We start from the raw sequence: 20,265 nt of genomic DNA on the forward strand, positions 1-20,265 counted from the left end.
AGCAGATCGTATCTGAAGTTTCGCATTGAGGAAATATGTGGGCATTCACTCCTTGCTACAAAAAGCAGGTCGTCACCTGAATTTCACATAGGCAGGAGATGCGGTGACCATTGCTGATGCGATGAACCTGCTCATCATTGCAAAGAGCCTCCATCTTCTACATTTTCCACAGGAGTATATTTTTGAGGAAGGATAAGTACACTCTGATGCCAGTCATTGGTCCAAGACCTGTGTGTGAGGTACCTCTTGGAGATCAGAACTCACTCCAGCCCAGGCCAGGAACACTGCTCAGGCAGGTCCAGTGGGTGCTGGCCAACTAGGTAGTCAAAGGGAAGGCCTCGGAAGCTTATTGTGACCATTCTTTCAAACACGAGGTCAGCCAACTGACCTTTGGAGTTAGTTTGAGGGATCCTAGGTTCAAGGCAACTAAGTCCAGTCTTCTTTCTTCGGACAGCAGGGCAATCCTGCTGATTCCACAGGTCAAGGAGTGTTCTGATGAGAGCTTCTGAGGGCGCCATTCTTATATGCAGTGGCCGCTTTTGTGTGTGGAAAATTTTTGGTTTGCCAGAGAGTGTTGAGGATGCAGCTGACTGTTCTGTGGAATTTCTTGAATATTATATACCTGGCACTCGGAACAGTTTCTTCTATAAGGACTTTAAAATCGAGAGAGCTCAATGGATTCCTCCTGGCAAACAACCACCGGACTTTTCTAGGAGCAAAAATCACCTGAAAATGATGTTCCTTAAGAGAGCAGTACATAAAGAGATTCTGAAATATATGAAAACGCAGCACTATATCTCAGGGATTGGAACAAAATCAGCATCTCTTAGGATTATGCAAAAGAGACCATTGTTCTCAGAAAGGGTTTCCTAGCCCTCGGACACCAACTCAGATCTCTTTCCATCCAGCACTTCTTCATAGGCCTAACTGGGCTGAAACTGATCTTCATGATAAACACAGACTCTTCTCAGATCTTGTATAGCGTCAAAAATTTCTTTAGGACATCACACACTCTGATCTGGAGAATTGAGTTACTCTGGATGAATATCTGTTTCCATGGTATTTGCTTTTCATTCCATTACTTAGTTTGCCATTCTGCTAGCTAGGACTTATGCTGCCTTACTCTTTTCCCTTTAATTCGTGAGCAGGCCATATATCAAGGTTTTGAGTGAATCCCAATAGCTTCCAATACTTCATTGTATGCTATTTCTATATGTTCTGCTACTTATCAGCCTAGTGTGCGTAGAACTAAAGAGGACTGTTTCATGTGAGAAGCTTGACACTTTTTGAACTTTTTTTCATATGTTGCTATGTTGAGTCAGCCTTACTTATCTTTCCATTCAAACAGAGAGTTATGATTAAGTACAGTTTGTTACTTGCCTTTAATGAATCCATAAGGATTCCTTCACTGTTTTTATACTCTATTGTGATCTGTTTCCACAGAATTAATATAGTTATTATGTTTAGGAGACCAACTCACAGCGCAAACATTTCCACTGTTTCTAGTACTTTTGAATGAGTTTGTGAGCTTTACTGCTCCTTTGGAATGAGGTGGATGGATTTTTGCTTCTTTTTGTGTATCTCGCCTCATCTATTCGTCCCTTTACTGTGATCTGGTTGAATGTATGGTCAAGCCATATAAATGCTTACATTTTTACAAGACATAGTTGTTACACTTTTCAAATGGTGATGATGGACGGAGTGTTGACATTTTTCAGACATTCACCCTCAGTCACAGATCTAGGTTTAATCCATCATTGTTGTTTTGCTCACTTTACCAGCCCAGTTCAGCCCCAGACATATGCAAATCAGTCTTGACCCTGTGCCTCATGGAAATAGTCCAGACCAAACTACCAAGCCAGGTCTTCCCTGGACCGGAAACAAACATCTTGGGACCGGTTTCGGGGTAACACCCCTCATCAGCCAGGCTAGCTTAAATCCAAAGGCAAAGTAAGCAAAGGACCAACATCTGGGCATACCCTGCCAATTAAGTGCAAACAAAGCAAACACAAGGAGATGACGGACGGGGCGCTGTAACTTCTCAGAGACTCAGCCCCAGTCACAGATCTGGGTTGAATCGTTCATCATTCTTTGACTCACTTCGCCACGATAGTTCAGACCCAGACATATGCAAATCAGCCTTGACCCTGTGCCTCATGGTTACAGATCAGACTGAACTGCCAAGCCAAGTCTTCCCAGGACCAGAAACAAACATTCAGGACCGGTTTTGGGGTAACACCCCTCATCGGCCAGGCTAGCTTGATTCCAGTGGCAAAGTAAGCAAGAGACCCACATTTGGGCATACCCTGCCAACTTAGGGTGAACAAAGCAAATACAAGGAGATAAAGAACGGAGCGCTGAAACTTTTCAGACACTCACCCCTAGTCACAGATCTGGGTTGAATCCATCATCGTTCTTTAGCTCACTTGGCCACCCCAGTTCAGGCCCAGCCATATGCAAATTAGTCTTGATTTTACTATTTACATATGACATCTATCTACTTCACAAACAACATAAAGATTTGAAGAGATATTACTCACTATAGATTTCTCTCATCTATGTAAATATATGTGCCTCCAACTTACAACCTCTTATAACACTTTCTCCTAATACCAAAGGCATCAAACATCCAATTACAAGAAGGAAAATAACTGATTATCTTATAAAGAGTGACATTATACTCTTACTAGACACAAGGCTGGCCCATACTGAATCCCCTATGTTTAAATACCGTTGGGTTGATGATTGCCTCGACTCACTGGCACCCCACAATAAAAATGGGTTTATAACCTTCAATGTGAAAAAACTAACATCTTAAGCACTTTCTATCAAAGAAATAATGAGGGTAGATGGCTGATCATTCTAGATAAGAAAGGGGACATTGAATTTTACATCATTAACATTCTTGCCCCAACTGCTGATTTCCCTTAGTTCTAGTCCTCTCTTAATAGAACTATTACAGAACTTCCACAAAGTAATGGTATAATTTTAGGTGGTGATTTCAACCTCCATCTTGATGGAACACTGGACCGATTATCTCATGTAAAATTTAGATCCAAGCACTCACATTCACATTCACAACTCCTAAATATCTCTACTTCACACAATTGCACTGATATTTGGTCACTAAACAACCCCTCTGGAAGGGAATATACATTCTATTCCCATCCTCATGAATATCCTTTTCTAGGATTTACTATTTTCTAGTTGCTGATCAACTTCTTCAATTCTTAGTCTCCTCACAAATCGAACCAATTGTGATTTCAGATCATGCAAGTATCGTCTTTGAACTTTAGGGTGGGACACCCTCTTCAATGTGCAAACAATGGAGAATGAATGACTCATAGAAGATGAAGTCATGAATTCCGCTATCCAGACTGGCATTACACATTTCAGATTACACATTTCATTAATGAAAATAAGATAAATGAGACTCCACCTGAACTATTTTGGGGCTCACATAGTCTGTAAAGTAACTTGGTGCTCGGTTATGAATTGACATTAAAAAATGAAAAGACAGGAGGCATTTGGCCAAACAGGAACAAGTTAGGTTAATTAAACGCAGCGGCCGGGAGAGTATAGCCAGAGTAGTGTCTGAAGGAAATCTCTCATTGTACCGAAGTTTTGGCCGACTATTTATACAGTTTCTGAGGTACAAAACCTATCTGACATTCTTGGCCTCGTCATAAACAACAAGTACAACCATCTGATAAGGGGGACACAGGTGGCTCTCGCCCTCAAGGAGAGCTAGTATGGGTCAGGGTGTATGTGTCCAGATGTCCAGCATGGAGACCTCATGATCAATACGTGTGGTGTGTATGCTGTGTCCTGATTGGTTGAGTGTTCCTATCTGTATGTGGCATTTATCTTTGTGTTTTTTTGGAAATGCACACCTTTGGTCAAACGTGTTTTATTTGGACCGATTGCCTTTGACCTGTTTGTGGTGTAACTGCCCATCTGTGTCATTGATCAGGGTTTTCCCTGGGCACCTGTTTGCCTTCGGGCTAAGTGTAACCCCACCTGTGACCTGTCATTCAGCAGGAATGGTTTGGGCCATAGGGCCTGTCTGACCACATATCTCTGACTCTGAGTAGATGGGGAGGTCACCTTGGGGGCAGCAATGAGATGAGTTAGTTAAAATGTGTACAATTAACATGGCGGTTATTGATATCATATTTTACCGAAATCCTCAGTATTATGCGTACAGTTGTCATTGCATATATCGATATTGTCTTTACTACATTGACATTGTTCTATGTGCATAGATTATGGCATACATGTTTCTACAGGTATCAACATTGTTATGCATGCAAAGAACAATGCATTTATTAGTATTGCCATGGTCGGGCCAGCATATATCATGGTGTGTAATGACATCAAATTCACGGATATTAACAAACTAACAGACCTTTGCCAACCAATCTTCACCATAGGGATGAGCACTGCTTTGCATGACTCAGCAGCTTTTAACCTGTTTAATTGACACAGATGAATAAGAAATATGCACATTAAAGTTGTGAACTCGTATGGAGCATATATTTCGAAAAAGGCCTTTGTTTTCTGGCCCCAATGAGAGAAAGAAAAGAGTATCATTATATACCACATGTGGTGTTGGATGCTTTGCAAATTCCTGTGGATCACAACATACCTGTAAAATTGCCAAGCTCTCTGCCTACCTCCTCACAGTCCTTGCTGATTGGGGTGACGGAAGGACAGTGACAGGGAAGGTTGGGTATTAAAAAATATTGAGTTACACAAATATCGAGTCATAAATATCGTGCTTCAGAAATATCGCCAGCAAGAATATTTTGGTCAAGAATATCCACTTAGGTTAAGTAATAATGTTTTTAAAAACATTGAAGTGTTTAATATCGTTTGCAAAAATATAGTTGTTAAAAATATCTTTTTTTAATTAATGTTATGTGTTTTAGTATATATTATATATGCATGTATTGAATGTTGTTTTGTAAAAAACTTGGTTGTGTTTTTAAGATACGTGTTAAATTTTAGTAGTTATTATTTCTTTTATTTGAATTTTGCGTTTTTAGTTCTGTAGCGGGTTGTGGGTTTTGTAGGGGAATAGGGTGAGAATTTATACATTAGTCATTGGTTGTTAATTATTTTTAATTAATTAATTGGTGTTGGATGCTTTGCAAATACCTGTGGATCACAACATACCTGTAAAATTGCCAAGATCTCTGCCTACCTCCTCACAGTCCTTACTGATTGGGGTGACGGAAGGACAGTGACAGGGAAGGCTGTGTTTTAAAAAATATTGAGTTGCACAAATATCGAGTCATAAATATCGTGCTTCAGAAATATCGCCAGCAAGAATATTGTGGTCAAGAATATCCACTTAGGTTAAGTAATAATGTTTTTAAAAACATTGAAGTGTTTAATATCGTTTGCAAAAATATAGTTGTTAAAACTATCTTTTTTTAATTAATGTTATGTGTTTTAGTATATATTATATATGCATGTATTGAATGTTGTTTTGTAAAAAACTTGGTTGTGTTTTTAAGATACGTGTTAAATTTTAGTAGTTATTAATTTATTTTATTTGAATTTTGCGTTTTTAGTTCTGTAGCGGGTTGTGGGTTTTGTAGGGGAATAGGGTGAGAATTTATAAATTAGTCATTGGTTGTTAATTATTTTTAATTAATTAATTGGTAATTAATGATGGTAATTGTGTAATTATTTTTAGATGTGTGTTTTGATGTTTATAGGATTAAAGAGTGCAAAATAATTTGAATGAATTCACATATAGTTGTTAATTCATGTAAATTATTTGATATTTATTCTGGGTAATTGTTTATTTTGTGTGTGTTGTTTTTACTTTTAAAGGGGTAAAGGGTGGGTATTAAAAATGCATTGTAATTACTTTATTATTAGATGGCAATAGTATTTTTTTTATTTCAAAATAAGGTGTAATTGTGTTGTATTATTTTAGAGTTTAATTTAGGTGTATGTTGTGGATATTATAGTGTTAAAGTTTGAGTAGTCAATTAAAGTTTATTATTTTAGTATTAATATTATTATTTTGTTGATTATTATGCTAACTATGGAAAAAAAAATTATTAAAAATGTTGAAGTGTTTTGTTATTAGTGTGCTGTTATAGGGTAGGAAATAAAATAAATACATACATTAATTTATTTGTTTGTAAATATTTTCTATATTTTATAAATTCATTTATTATTTTATTTTATATATTATTTACAACACTTACTCCCCCTTCAAGGAAACGATGAGCCGCACACGCAACACGGTGCTTTCAAAGCATTTATTCGAGCAATTCTGGGCAATCCTGACACATTTTATTCCATCTTGGAACGTCTTCTGAGGTGAGCCCTGGCAAAAAAGAAACTGATTGTGAGTCCCCACAAGTGCAGATCTTTAACCATTCTCTGCCCTCTAGTGAGAATCAACATGATAATATTTTACAGTGCATGATGGTATGTGTGGTTTTCACAATTCAGTTCAAACATTACAAACCCTTCAGTGGGATGCATTTTTCAATTTTAATGTCTCGATGGAGATAGTCTCCAATTTTGTGTTGCTCTGCACTGCAGACCCACTTTCAAGACTGCTGCGGAACCATGCCAAATTCCAGTATCTGGCAGTGTCCGTTACCCAAGGTTCGATATTCACGAGTCACAGAGGTGGTCCAAGGCTGGATAATGGCGGCGCACTTACTGGCGGTGCGTAGCTCTGCGGCAGGACCAAGCCACTACACATTACAACACTTTCTCCCCCTTCAAGGAAACGATGAGCCACACACGCAACACAGTGCTTTCAAAGAATTTATTCGAGCAATTCTGGGCAATCCTGACGCGTTTCATTCCATCTTGGATCTTCTTCTTTACATATTATTTGTAGGTTTTTGTTATAGGTATTTAACATTATAATATGTTTTCTTTTTTTTAATTTAATATATTTGATTTTTTATTTCTAAATATTGTTTATTTATTCTTATGATTTTGTTTATTTGTAATGTTTTTTTATTTTTGTTTAAACAGTTTGAGTTGGAATAGTAATTTTTGTCTCTTCGCTATCCAGCACTTTACCTAATGTTGCACTCACTGGAGTTGGAATAGTCATTTTTACCTCTCCACTATCCAGCATGTTCCCCACTGTTGCACTCACTGGAGTGAGAGTAGTAATTGGTACCCCTCCGCTATCCAACAATTTCCCTACTGTTGCTCTCACTGGAGTGGGAATAGTAATTTTTACCCCTCCACTTTCCAACACTTTCCCTACTGTTGCACTCACTGGAGTTGGAATAGTAAAAGTAATTTCTCGGCTATCCAACACTGTCCCTACTGTTGCAAGTTTAAATAGTTTTTAATAGTTTAATGTTTTTATTTCTTATAGAATTTTTTTATATTTTAAATTATTGATATGATAGAGCATGCAGGGACTTACTAGCTCAATTTTACCATACTCACCTGGGCCAATATAACATTCACACTTTGAACTAGCAGTCCTGCCTAACTGATTTCTAATTACTCGCCTATCAGTACCTAGAGGTCCTTTAGGACTTATACCTGTACACCATGACTTACCAATCCTTGTCACCTTTGCTATAAGTCCTGTGAATCGAAGAGGTAGTTAGCATAAAGAGACAATATATAAACACATTTACTTTTACTTTTCCTGTAATAACCACAGATTCTGGGAAAGTTTTATCTATGAAAGATTTTCTGAGTCAAAATTAAAAAGGCCACAATCTCGCGACCATAACTTTTTCAAGCAAGAATATAACCAATAAGACATTACAGTAACACCTTTAAACATTGGTACCTGGTAAGGGTGAAAAAGGGAAATAGCACAAGGACATACCACATGGATTATATTTACCTAGAATGGTGCAATGACCAATCCTGGCCATGGGCTGGGGCAAAAAGACCACGTCCGGGCTACCGACTAATCAGTTGCCCACGAGACAAGACAGGTGCAGATCTGGACAGCTGACCTCTTCTAAGTGCAACGCCAGCGTTACACCCCTCTCTCTCACTCTCTCTGGAAAGCCAATTAGTACCCCGACTGGGTAATCGATAATTTCCTCCAACACCTCGATTCTTCTGACAGAGTGCTCCGCCAGCACCTCTGCTCTCGATCTCCTATAGCAGTCTTTGCATCAGTGACAGGTCAGCTACTCGGACAAGTTGGACAATTTCTCCATCTAAACCTACCTTAGTTATTCCGTTTTGAAGGCAATGTACCACCCCTAAATGTTGCAAATCTAAGTGTTCCTCTTCAGTTATTGGTCAAAAAGATGAGGAGAGGTCATCACACCATACTAAGATGAGATCATCTCAATTGACTTGAAATGATCAAGTCTCCACCCATAATCTATTTTCCCATGACTTTATTCCGCCCACCAATATTATTTCATTTTAGCATACGATGTTGAAACATTTTGTCAGCCTCTTCCTTTTCCCAGGGCATGGGGTGAGTTTCTCAGGCGCATAGCGGGTAAGACAATCCCTGGCACAGTTTCAATGCCACAGTTCGAGGTCTCTCATTTCTCCCGGCTTATGCGCAGAAAATGCTTTCAAAATGGCGATGCAAGACAGCCATCAGGCCCAAATACGAGCTAGTAACAAAGTAAAAGAAAGACACATTAGAATACAAAAATAAATGAATACACTGTAAACCACCTATCTCTACTCTAACCCCATTACTTTATTTTAACCTTTGCATTAATAGTTAAGCAGAACGAACAAGCTCTGTACAAGCAGCAACATAAACGTTATCATGTGAGATTTAAAGTGGCCATCTTTGGCACTAGTGCACAGAAGCGAGAAAGTCCCACCAAAAGCAGAAAGACGTCACACCACGTAGATGTGGCCTGAACCATGCGTAGTACAGTTCCCGCGTTTTCGGCGGCCATGTTATTACACTCAAGTTACTGTTAGTTAAAGCACATAGGCAAGCTTCCCCTGGATACTAGAAATATTGTGTAATGCAAATATTAATGGACAAAACATGTTTGTTAATACGTTATGAGTTATTTCGAGAGGGCTGAGTCCAAGCAAGTTTCTGTATATGTGAAACCTTGCTCCATCAGATATATATAGATACATTTTTTTTATATAATGTTAAACTTTTAAAATACATTTAAAATAATAGTTTATAATTATTTTAAAGTAAATATATATGTATAAATTATTATGTTTGTGTGTTTATCTTTTTTAATTAGGTTTATTTGTTATATTGTGTTAAAATGTATATTAAATATATATATATTTATTTAAATCGATATTTTTTACATGATATTTTTAACATCAATATTTGTGTCATCGATGTTTTATCAGTGAACCGGTGAAATCTCCATTTGCGTGATATTACAGGGGCGTAACATGCATGTGTGATTTTGCCACAAGGGAAAACAATGGATTTTTCTATGTTCAGAGCTGCAAAGCCAAGAACCTCATGGTTTTTCCTGCAATACGTTTCACCAGGTTTTAAGAGGGGAATATAGTCAGGGCGAAAAGCGCATGATCAGAGCGAACTTTCAGTTTTTAATCAGGTTTAGGAGTCCAATTAGAATAAGAGCCACATTTCTGTCAAATGCTCCTTTGAGATAACCCATCTTTAGATGCTCAGAGCCCACATCCGCTTTTAAGAATCATTTCTGCAAGTTACACGCATAACAGCTTTTCCTTGATACAGTTGATGTCATGAAGTACCTTTTACTAGTAGTAGTAGTAAAGCTTTATTTCGATATAGATACATATCATAAAAGCAGAGCATCATAGCATAAAAACGATAATCAAAACAAAGCAAGTTACAATTCATTTTACCGTTAAAAACATCTCATCATTTACACAAGAAAAGCATAATATAAAATAAGGATAAGAGGGGACACTTTATTGGATCGTCAGCTGTTTAGCAGTTCTTATGCGCCAAGCCCAGCCTAGGAATTTTGCCAAACAAATGGCAAAAAAGGGTCTAGCATCAGAAAGCAGTATTCTTATAGCTTCCAAATGAGAGCGAGTTCCCAGGCTCCTACAAAGAGGCTTCAACCACCTCCGTCTAGGGGCCACATAGGCACAACACTCAAACAACAAGTGTGCGACAGATTCGACTTTTAGCTCACAGAATGGGCAGTAGGGTACAGTTTGCAAGGGTGGTTTCCAGGTAGAGGTAAACTGACATAAGGGTAAAACCCCGACCCTGAATTTAAAGTACAATGCCCTATCATGTGAACTGTGGATCAAATCCATATATGGTTCCCTGAAGGGGACGTCTTTGACCATCAAGAAATTGGTTACAGTTTTTGGATGATTTGATTTACCTAGTCTTTCATTGTCCACCCATGACCAATAGACCTTCTTCAGTTCTTGTTTGGGGGGTGCTGTTTTATTTTCCCATGCAGCTCCTAGACCCAGCATATACAGAACCCTCTTGACCTCTCTGAGCCAGGCGATCTTATGCCAACCAGGTAAGGACAGTACATCTTTTAGGGCATCTGCATAGCTGTGGAGTTCGGGGACATTCCAAATTCTGGACCATAGTAATAAGGGGCGTAGTTTAGCTTGCTCGCAGATTGGGCGAGTACCTGCATCGAGCAAAAGGGGGATTGTGGGAGTGCTCTGGGGTAACCTCATCAGGTCTTTGTGAAATTTATTTTCTAAGTGGGCCAAAGTGTCCACTCTCTGGGTACCCCAAAGTTCTGCGCCGTACAGTGCTGCGCTCACAACCCTACCCCTGTAAATATCAAGAAGTGCCCCGATAGGTTTTATGTAGGAAGCACGCTGTTCTTTAAGTAAAGCACCAACAACCCTCTTAAGGGTTAGATACACTTTTTGGTGGTGCGCCTTCCAGCTCATACTATCACAAAGACGTATGCCCAGGTAGTCAAATTCTTTGACCCGTTCTAATGTGGCAGAGACTAGGGCGGGGGGTTTGACAGGTTTCTTAGGGGGGTTGAGGACGAGAAATTTGGTCTTACCAATATTTATGGCCAATCCCTTGGTGTCACAGAAGGCCTTAAAGCTGGAGAGTAATGACTGTATGCCTACAAGTGATTTCGAAATCAGAAGGGTGTCGTCCGCGAACAGGAGCGTCGGGATTTTCCTACCGGCCAGGGATGGTGCATCTGCAGGATGTTGAAGAAGGTGCTCTACCACTCCATTGACGTAAAGCGAAAACAGAGTGGGGGCAAGCACACACCCCTGGCGGACGCCCCTGTCTACTGGGATACGCGGTGTTTTTTCTCCCTGGGCACCCCATCTGATTTGGGCAAAATTGTTGTCATGAAATTTTACCAGCAAGGCCAGCAAGTAGGGAGGTAGGCCTAACCCATCGAGGACCTTCCACAATAGTGCTCGTGGGACCAGGTCGAAGGCTGTTTTTAAGTCTATAAAGACTAGGTATAAGCTGCCCCCTCCAAGCACCACCACTTTCCAATAGAGCATTAAAAGGCGGAATGTCTGCTCGATGGTGCCTGTCCCCGTTCTAAAACCCGCTTGGAAGTCAGACAATATCTGATTTTCATCCACCCACTCCAGGATCCTGCCCAATACCACTTTCCCCGCTACCTTTTGCGTCGAATCCAGCAAACTGATGGGGCGGTAATTAGCTGGGTCTTCCCTGTAACCTTTCTTGAAAATGGGGACAACTTCCGCGCCCCTCCAAGAATCAGGGAAAGACCCCCCCAACACAACCTCATTAAGAAGTGCAGCAATTAATCTACTCCAAAATAGGGGATTATTTTTTATCAAATCGCCCGGGATCCCATCAGGTCCTGCCGCTTTGTTAGAAACAATGCACCTAATTGCCTTCTCTACTTCCAGGGTGGTGAATAAGCCTTCATTTGGTGGGAGATCTGTGGAGCTGAGCAGTGGGACCAGGTCTGATTGTGGAGGCCCTGTGGGAGCCGAATACAGTTTCGAAAAATGGACAAACCAGGCATCGCCAGGGATATTACAAGTCAGTTGTTGGTCAATGGGCTTTTCTCTTGATCTTAGCAAGTCCCAAAACCCCTTAGCATCTTTCCTTCTACTCGCCTCCGTTAAATCACGCCAGAAGTTAAAATCGTGTGTCTGCTTGGCCTCGGTCACAAATTTCCTATAGAGCTTCCTTGCAGACCTGATGTTAGCTTGGTCTTTGCTTTTCACTGCAGCAACAAGATCACCCTTGTCAATTCGGCATTTAGATGTGTACCACTTTTCGCTTGATCTAGGAGCTCCCTTTGAAGTGGTTCTGGAGCTGGGTTTAGGAATAATAAACAGCCCACTTAGTTTCGTTATAGTCTCTGTAAATAACGATAAGACCATCTTGCTAGCGCCGTTTGTGGTATCAAGCCTAGGTTCAGCCTCTAATAAGATGGTTCCAGCTTGCGTCATCCTTGCCTCATCTGCTGAGACTCTTGCCCATTTAAGACGTCTGCCACAGTTTGAGGGAAGAATCTCATGTGAAGCTTTCCATGTCTGATCGGAAGTTTCTTGGGACCCAGTTTGCCAAAGGACAGAAATAGTTAAAACAAGAGGATTGTGGTCGCTATCACAGGTCTCTATAACCTCCATGTCGTGATGGTAAGGCCAGAGGTTATAGTTGAGCATGATAAAGTCAATTCTGGATGAGTGACCCGTCCTATTATATGTATGGGCACCCTTGGGATCTGATTTAGAACGCCCATTCATTGCTCTCAGGTTGTACTCCATACAAAGAGCGTTTATATCGATCGCACATTGTGTCCATTTAGGGATCGGCTCGAGGTTCAAGATAGGGATACCCCTCCTATTATCCTCTTCATTGGTATCCAGAATGTCTTCTTTGGCAAAAGGCTCAAAACAGCAATTAAAATCGCCTGCCAGAAGGACAAGGGAATCAGCGTCACAGTCAGCCAGGTTGTTGCATAAGCCTAGTGGATTTAGAGATCCTCCATTCCTGTTGCCCCTTAGGTAGAGATTGAATAGTTCTAATTTCCTTCCCCCTTTACAATGTAGTGTTAACCATTGAAGGTCAGATGTTTGAGTGGTCCTTTGGGAAACAGTGAGATCTAATGCTATGTTAATCCAAATAAGAAGACCGCCGGACGGGCGTCCTTTAGAACCTTGATGATGTACAGCCGGGACGTAGAAGGTCGAAAACCCCACTCTATGTCTTGGTTCCAGGCACCATGTTTCCTGTAGCAAGCAAATGTCATAAGGTGCCAGGAAAGTATTCCATTCCGGGTTATCAAGGTTGCGTGCGAGGCCAGCCACATTCCAGCTTACGATCTTCAGTAGAGGTTCGTCAGATGAAGGGTTTTTAGGAGAGTGGATAAGTAAGGGAGGGTTAACCACGGCCGGAACAGTTGGTTTTGGAAGGATCTCAGACTGGAGAAAAGCTGGGGATGCAGCTCTATCAGGCGGATCAATCTCCATTAAGTTAATTTGTACAGGAGGAGGGGGGATCGAGCAGAGTGTATCTGTCCTCATTTCCGCTCTTTTGCAGTCTAGAGTATTCATTTTGGTCAGTTCCACGTCTCGGGGCAAGCTATTCAGAAGGCCGCCTTGGCTAGTTGGAGGGCCGTGGATTAGATTTCCAACAAAGTCTACAACCTGGAGTGTCGATGCTTTCTCTAGTTGTGGGCAGGCGGGGAACATGGAGAGTCAATTGACCTCCTCTAGGCCACCAAATCTATTGTAAGTTGAAAGGCCATTCCAATGTAGAAGAGTATTCTTTTGCCTCATAGGATGGGAGTTCCATGGGTGGTGCTGCACCAAAGACCAATTATCAGCTTGGGTATGGGCTTGACGTGGAGGGTAAAAATAGGATAGCGGCCTTGGTATGACTAAGGATTCGTCGCTGGTTGGCCAGGAACAGATATGATGTGCCGTGTGTGGGTCATCGAAAGTTACGACTACACAGTCCCCTGGCTTAGATTTCTTTGTTGGACCCACCCAGGGTGTTCTACGGACCATCATTACTCGGCTTCTTCTACCATTGGGAATCGGTCTGTTGACGTTGAGCCAGTGCATAATTTTATTTTTCAATGACCAGTGGTTTTCGTGTTGGTCAATGCCGATCACAGGAACGCCTGTCAACACGACCACGTAGTCATTGGCCTCTGGGGGAAGGTCTATATAGCCTCCTCTAAAATTTTCTTTTGGACGAGTGCCCTGGGTCTCAACAGGATGGGGTCTAATAGGTGCACCCGGATTTGAATTTGCTTTACAAGGCTTGGGGTTCCGTGTGGGAGGCTGGGGTTTAGTGGCCTGAGGTTTAGCGGTTATGGAAACTTGGTCCACGGCCACAGTCCTCGGTTTAGGAACAGGCCTTGCAGCAACAGGTACTGGTAGGGGGTGCTGCTCAGCTTGCGAAACAGAAGCTGACGAATGTAGGTCAGCTGGGGACAAGCCCTGGTTTTCAAGACTTCTCAGGCCAAGAGTGGCCAGAGCAATAATGCTCTTCTCCATCTCGAGTAGATTGTTTTCAATCCTTGACAATCTTAAGTCGAGTGGTGAGAGAAGTTTTTTTAATGTTTCCCAGACTTGGTCTATAAATTCCTTATCATTTCTACCCGGGTCCTGTGCCTGCGCGCCCTCATCTTCTAGGGTGGTAATAACTAGACCCTCTCCCATACTTTGGCATGCTGGCTGTGTGCTCGAAGAACCCTCAGGTAGAACATTACATGCCGGAGCGTTAGTCATTGCCAGGTGGTGAGAGACTGCCACTTTTGCCTTTTTACGGGAATAGGCTGAACGTGATTGGCGTTTCCTTTTGGGTTGTGCACCAGTAACGCAGGAAGTCATTGGGAATACTTGGGAAGGGGGATTGAGGGTAGGGATCTGGGCATGAGGAGGTGCAGGGCAATTTGACTCTTCTGCAATGCGTGGTTGCTCTAAGGGCGGGGTAAAGGTGGGAATAATCGGGGGCTGGTGTACATCGGCCTGGATGGTAGTACTATTTGGGCGGACAGGGCGTACTGGAGTAACAGCAGATGCTATATGACCTAGGGATGATTTCTTCGAGAGTGCAATTACTTGGGACAACCTTCGTGCAGCTACTAATTCTAGGGATACCCGTGTTTGAAGTTTAGATATTTCTTCATCTATGGCTATATTTGTACGGGTGATGAAGTCGTCCATGGGGCCACAGATTTGTGAACCACCTTTGGAGGCCTTACTGCGTGTCATCCTAGTGCTCATGGTGCTTAGGGTGGGAAAAGGGTCGTCACACAACTTACTGATTAGAATGCTTCAGTTTGAACTAGCCTATCACAACACGATAATACAACAAGCAGGTTTTGGAGCAATAAGGGTGGTGGCCGGGGCCGTCTGCTGCCGTCCTCGAACGGCCTCAAACGGCCCGCTCTTAGCCCGGTCTTCGCCCCGAGCTGCGTCCCGCGAGGGAGAGCGGACCGGAAGTAGTTGCCGGTCTAGCAGGGACTCCTGGGTAATGGAGTCCCTGACGCTCGCAGCCCTGCAGCCCCCAGCCACAGATGGAAAACGGCTTTCCCCTCGGACTCCTGGGCTGATGCCCCACACAAACTCCGGCGCTGCGGCACCCGCGAAGCGGGTGCGGCGAGGTCCAGTGGCAGCTGTTGCAGTGACCGGTGAGCGCGTCCTTGAAGTGCGCTGTCCGCTAGGTCAGAGAGTGGTTTTTCCTGCAATACATTTCACCAGGTTTTAAGAGGGGAATATAGTCAGGGCGAAAAGCGCATGATCAGAGCGAACTTTCAGTTTTTAATCAGGTTTAGGAGTCCAATTAGAATAAGAGCCACATTTCTGTCAAATGCTCCTTTGAGATAACCCATCTTTAGATGCTCAGAGCCCACATCCGCTTTTAAGAATCATTTCTGCAAGTTACACGCATAACAGCTTTTCCTTGATACAGTTGATGTCATGAAGTACCTTTTACTTTAGTTTATGGTGAGCTAATTTTACTTTGAAAAACAAGTTGCCTAAAAAGCAGCAAATATGTTTCCTTTGCTCACTAATAAGCTGCACAGGATTGGAATGACAGCTATTGTATTCCACCGCCAGCACGGCATTGCCCATTTGCTCTGCTACTGTGGGAGAATGGATTAGCGACTTGAATTGAAACGCGCTCATGGTGCGGAACCCCGCTATTAGCATTAATGCATTTTGCATTAACTCAGTCAGTCCATTCAGAAAGTCTGACTCATGCCGTACACGTTTTATATCGCACATTCCTAGCACTATAATAATTTTAGAACCCTTTTCACTGTAAGTTTGTGTTGTTTGAACCAATACTCTTTAATATGAATTCACATTGATGTGCTCGACGGGAAAACAAGGGCAATTTACTTTCATTTGGTTTGATGAGGCGCCGTTTTAACAGCTAAGGTGTTTGGAACCTGAAATAGAACTTAAGGCTCACTATTGACAGCCACGTGCTACAGCAGCTGAAATGTTACTGCACGCACCAGTCGACGACCGATATAAACGGCTGCACATTACATTAAATGGGATTTCCTGGCGGATGGAGAGGGCTACGGGCTTGGGAGGTCTAGGACTGCCTTTGAGCTGCAAAGTAAAGAATCATCATCAAACAGGGGTCGTCAGGTCATTTGTCATAAATTCACATTACCTTTGTTTTAAATCATGAATTTTGAAATTGTACCAGACATGTACATTAAGCTCCTCTGTGACTGTGTCTCAAGAACAACCAAGCTTGTTGAGCTTGTCAAGTTAGGGGCTGAGATGTTGTTCGTCAGATCGAATTAGCACACTGCAAATATACAAATAATTAAGTCCATGGCACAGACTGAAAAGCCGGCATAGATGCAGCAGAACCCTGGGGAAGAAACTGCTGAGGCAACCTAGCTATTGCGCAAACAGCGAATAGGGAAGCTGCTTGAGAGCGAGCGGATGGGAGACCCACCAAGAAGCTTATCAGCTCCCACAGGGCTAGGAGGGCACTGGGGTTTTAGTGCAAAGGACCAAGAGAGAAACCGGCTTAGCACTGCTAGCTGGCCCGGGAATGTAGGCGGGGCAGGGGTGTGTACTTTTAACTATATTTCTATTGGGTCCAACTTTGAAGGCAGCGAGTGGAGTGGGCTCAGCTGCACTGTTTATGTATACCATCTCCCACACCTCTGACCCAATGCGCAATGTGGGTAGGCATCTATGTTCTAGACTTCTAAGCTTCTACTTCTGGCCCTGCGAGAAAGCAGTAGGGCAGCTCTCCTCCGCCCACATGGAGGAGCCGCCACTGGAAACATTTGGTCATGGATTGATGTTCAGAAAATGAAAATTTGCCCAAAAAGATTTTGGCTAAGGTAAAAGTGGTGTGGTGTAGTATAAATGTGAGAATAAGTGAAAGTGTGGTTGGAGTAAACCAGGTTTGGTAAATAGAAGTCAGTATTGCACTTGTGACATCTCTCAGAAGATGGCACCGCAGGTACCGTGGGCTGGGTGGACTCCAATCTCAGGTGTGGCTGCCTGTGAACGCCTCCCCTTGGTGCTCCACCCATGCTGGACAACCACTTCCCCTTACCTGTGGGATTGTGAGCCTGTCTTCTTACTGTCAATAAACAAGCCTTCCCTAGGTCTGAAGCCAGTAAGGCAGCATTTCCGTCAGTTTTCATTCACCATGTGAACAGCTCCACCTGAGTCACACTCTTCAGTGCACTCCCTGCTTCCCTTTCTGTTTGTTTGGGGTGGCAGACCGGAAATGTGGCCGCCACCCCATTTGCCACCTCCTTCTTACGTTGAGTAAGGCCAACCTAGGACTTACGACAGCATGCCTGGTCTAGTGAGAGCTTCACTTGCCTGATCCTACCGATCTTTAATGGCTTTCCCCACCACTGCCCCATCTTGAGACATATTTGCGGTCTTACAACCAAGACCTAACCTGCCCACACAAGAAAAAAACACCTACTAACCTATTTAGCAAGACCAAAGCACACTAGGACTGTTCCTCCACAACCCCAACTGTTGCCAAAATTCCCTCCCCTGGCACCCAACTGACCAATCCAGTGCCACCTGGGGCTTGGAGTGCGTCATCTGAGGTTCCCCGGGGGTAGACATCCAAATAGATGCCACCCCCAGGTGCCCACATTACTGCACAGGTCAGGCCTGCAGATTCGCATAAAAGAGAAAAGAAACAGTTTTAGTGCTAAAATATTGGGTTGGCCTCTATTCTGATTTGGATAATACAGGATTTCATTTTCCTTTTAAAAGCAGAAGCTTCTCATTTATATTTGTAAATAAATTGGTATTTTAACAAGTACGCCGATAGGTGTTCATGCAGATGGAGAAAATTTGCTTTGCTTTTTGTAACACAGTGTTGAGTCACTGTAAAAGAAACATCATGGTTTATTGATTGTTCAATGCTAGCAGAAAACAAACATGTTCAAGACAAATACATTGACACACACTACTTGACGGGCGAGTCGTCCTCCCGTATCCAAACAGAACATTCATTTCATTTGGGTAAAAATTACTGAGGAGTGTGCCAGGCAGGATGTAAGGGTACACACAAGAAATGTAGTGGGAACCATATATGTGCCACTTTCTTCTGTCTTTAAGTCAAAATGCATTTATGCACTCTTGCACACCGTAGGGCACAAAATAGTAACTTTCCTCTGATTCACTTATGAGACGTCCAAAAGACCACAAGTGCTAGACGTCTGCCTAGTATTGTGTCTAATCTATCCTATACACGTCCTAGCTTAGTAGCCCGATTAATATCAATTCCATCTTTAAATGCCTATGTGGTACTCACTGCAATAAGCTTTTACAATACCTGGTGTTATCAAAACTGTGCCACATTGGCAAAGCTAACAGCTTTGACCAGCCCATTAGAAGAGCATTTTATACTTACAAAATGGCCACCGCAAGTTGTGTGACATAGCATACTGGAAATCTTGGAGTGCATTAAATCTGAATGTTATTTGTATACTTTCAAGATGGTTACCATTTTGCGTCTCTGAGCAACATGACAGCCTTCTTGGAAGTCTAAAAAATAAACTTGCAAGATGGTGCGTAACCTCTACTGGGTTTGCAATTTCAGGCCCAATTTTAAAAGCATTTTCAAAACTATTAGCGTTGACCTGGCAGCATTGGCACAGCAGGAACAATTCACTTTTTCAGAGCACTTTAGGTTTGCAATTGCTCTTTATCCCAAACTCCAATGTTTTACATGTAATTTTACTCTCTGGTTTTTTAAATGTTACACTCTGTATTTCTTATCTCTACTGCTGTTCTGATGTTGCTGCACATGTGGTACATTCGTTTTTCTCTGAGGGCAGCCTACATGGTTGTTTCAATTTACAAGGGAAGGCTTGGATCTCTCATAGAAACATGTTTATATAATAGTATCCAGATTGTTTGGGTTGGTTTTCCAACACGTACTTCCATCATCTCCTTGATCATCCTAGATCTGTGTACACTGAGTTGAGCACCATGCAAGATGATCTTACATCCAGACTATGAACTTTTCAATTTCCTGTATATACAGAGTTACACCCAATATAAAATATTTTGACAGCTGGAAAGTGTTTGAACAGGTTTACTAATAAAGATTAATGTTAATTTTCATGGGTTTAAGTTAGCATTAATGCTGCCTGCTGATTCAACTGTGCCTTCAATCATTTTAATAGTTAATTGTTCAGTCATGGAATGTGATTGTAGGCAGGTAAAAGGGACTCATAGAATTTTAATTTTAGGAGGGTTTCCAGAGTCAATCAATCAAACATGACTTGTACAGCACAGTTAATCACCCATGAGGGTATTCAGGCACTGAGGAACTTGATGCCGAGGCTTAGTCGAATAGCCAGGTCTTGATTCCTTTCCTGAATTCCAGCAATGAGGGTGAGGTCTGGTGGTGAAGAGGCAGGACATTCCAGGCCCTGGCCGCTAGGTAGGAGATGGAGTGACCTCTTCTATGGCTTCGACGTATCAGAGGGGTATGAGCGAGGTGAAGGGAGGCAGAGTGCAGGTATCTGAAGGGTTGGTGGAAGTTCAAGCAGCAGTTGATGGTCTTTGGTCTTTGGACGTGTGGATCAGCATCTTGAAGTGCCATATCTTCTGGATGGGGAGCCAGTGGAGCTTCTCAAGTTGGGGGGGGGGTGATATGGGTCTGCTTTGGGAGATCAAGGATGAGTCTGGCCACAGAGTTCTGTACTGCCTGTATTCTCTTGAGGAGTGTGTGGTGATTTCTGTATAGAGGATGTCACCGTAGTCTAGCCAACTGGTGACTAGGGCTTGAGTAACGGTACATCTGGTCTTCACCGAAAGCCATTTGAAGATCTTGCAAAGCATGCAAAGTGTGAGGAAGCAGGCAGAGAAGACTGCATTGAT

Source organism: Lissotriton vulgaris, chromosome 1_1, assembly GCF_964263255.1.
Source record: "Lissotriton vulgaris chromosome 1_1, aLisVul1.2, whole genome shotgun sequence".
Taxonomy (NCBI): Eukaryota; Metazoa; Chordata; class Amphibia; order Caudata; family Salamandridae; genus Lissotriton; species Lissotriton vulgaris.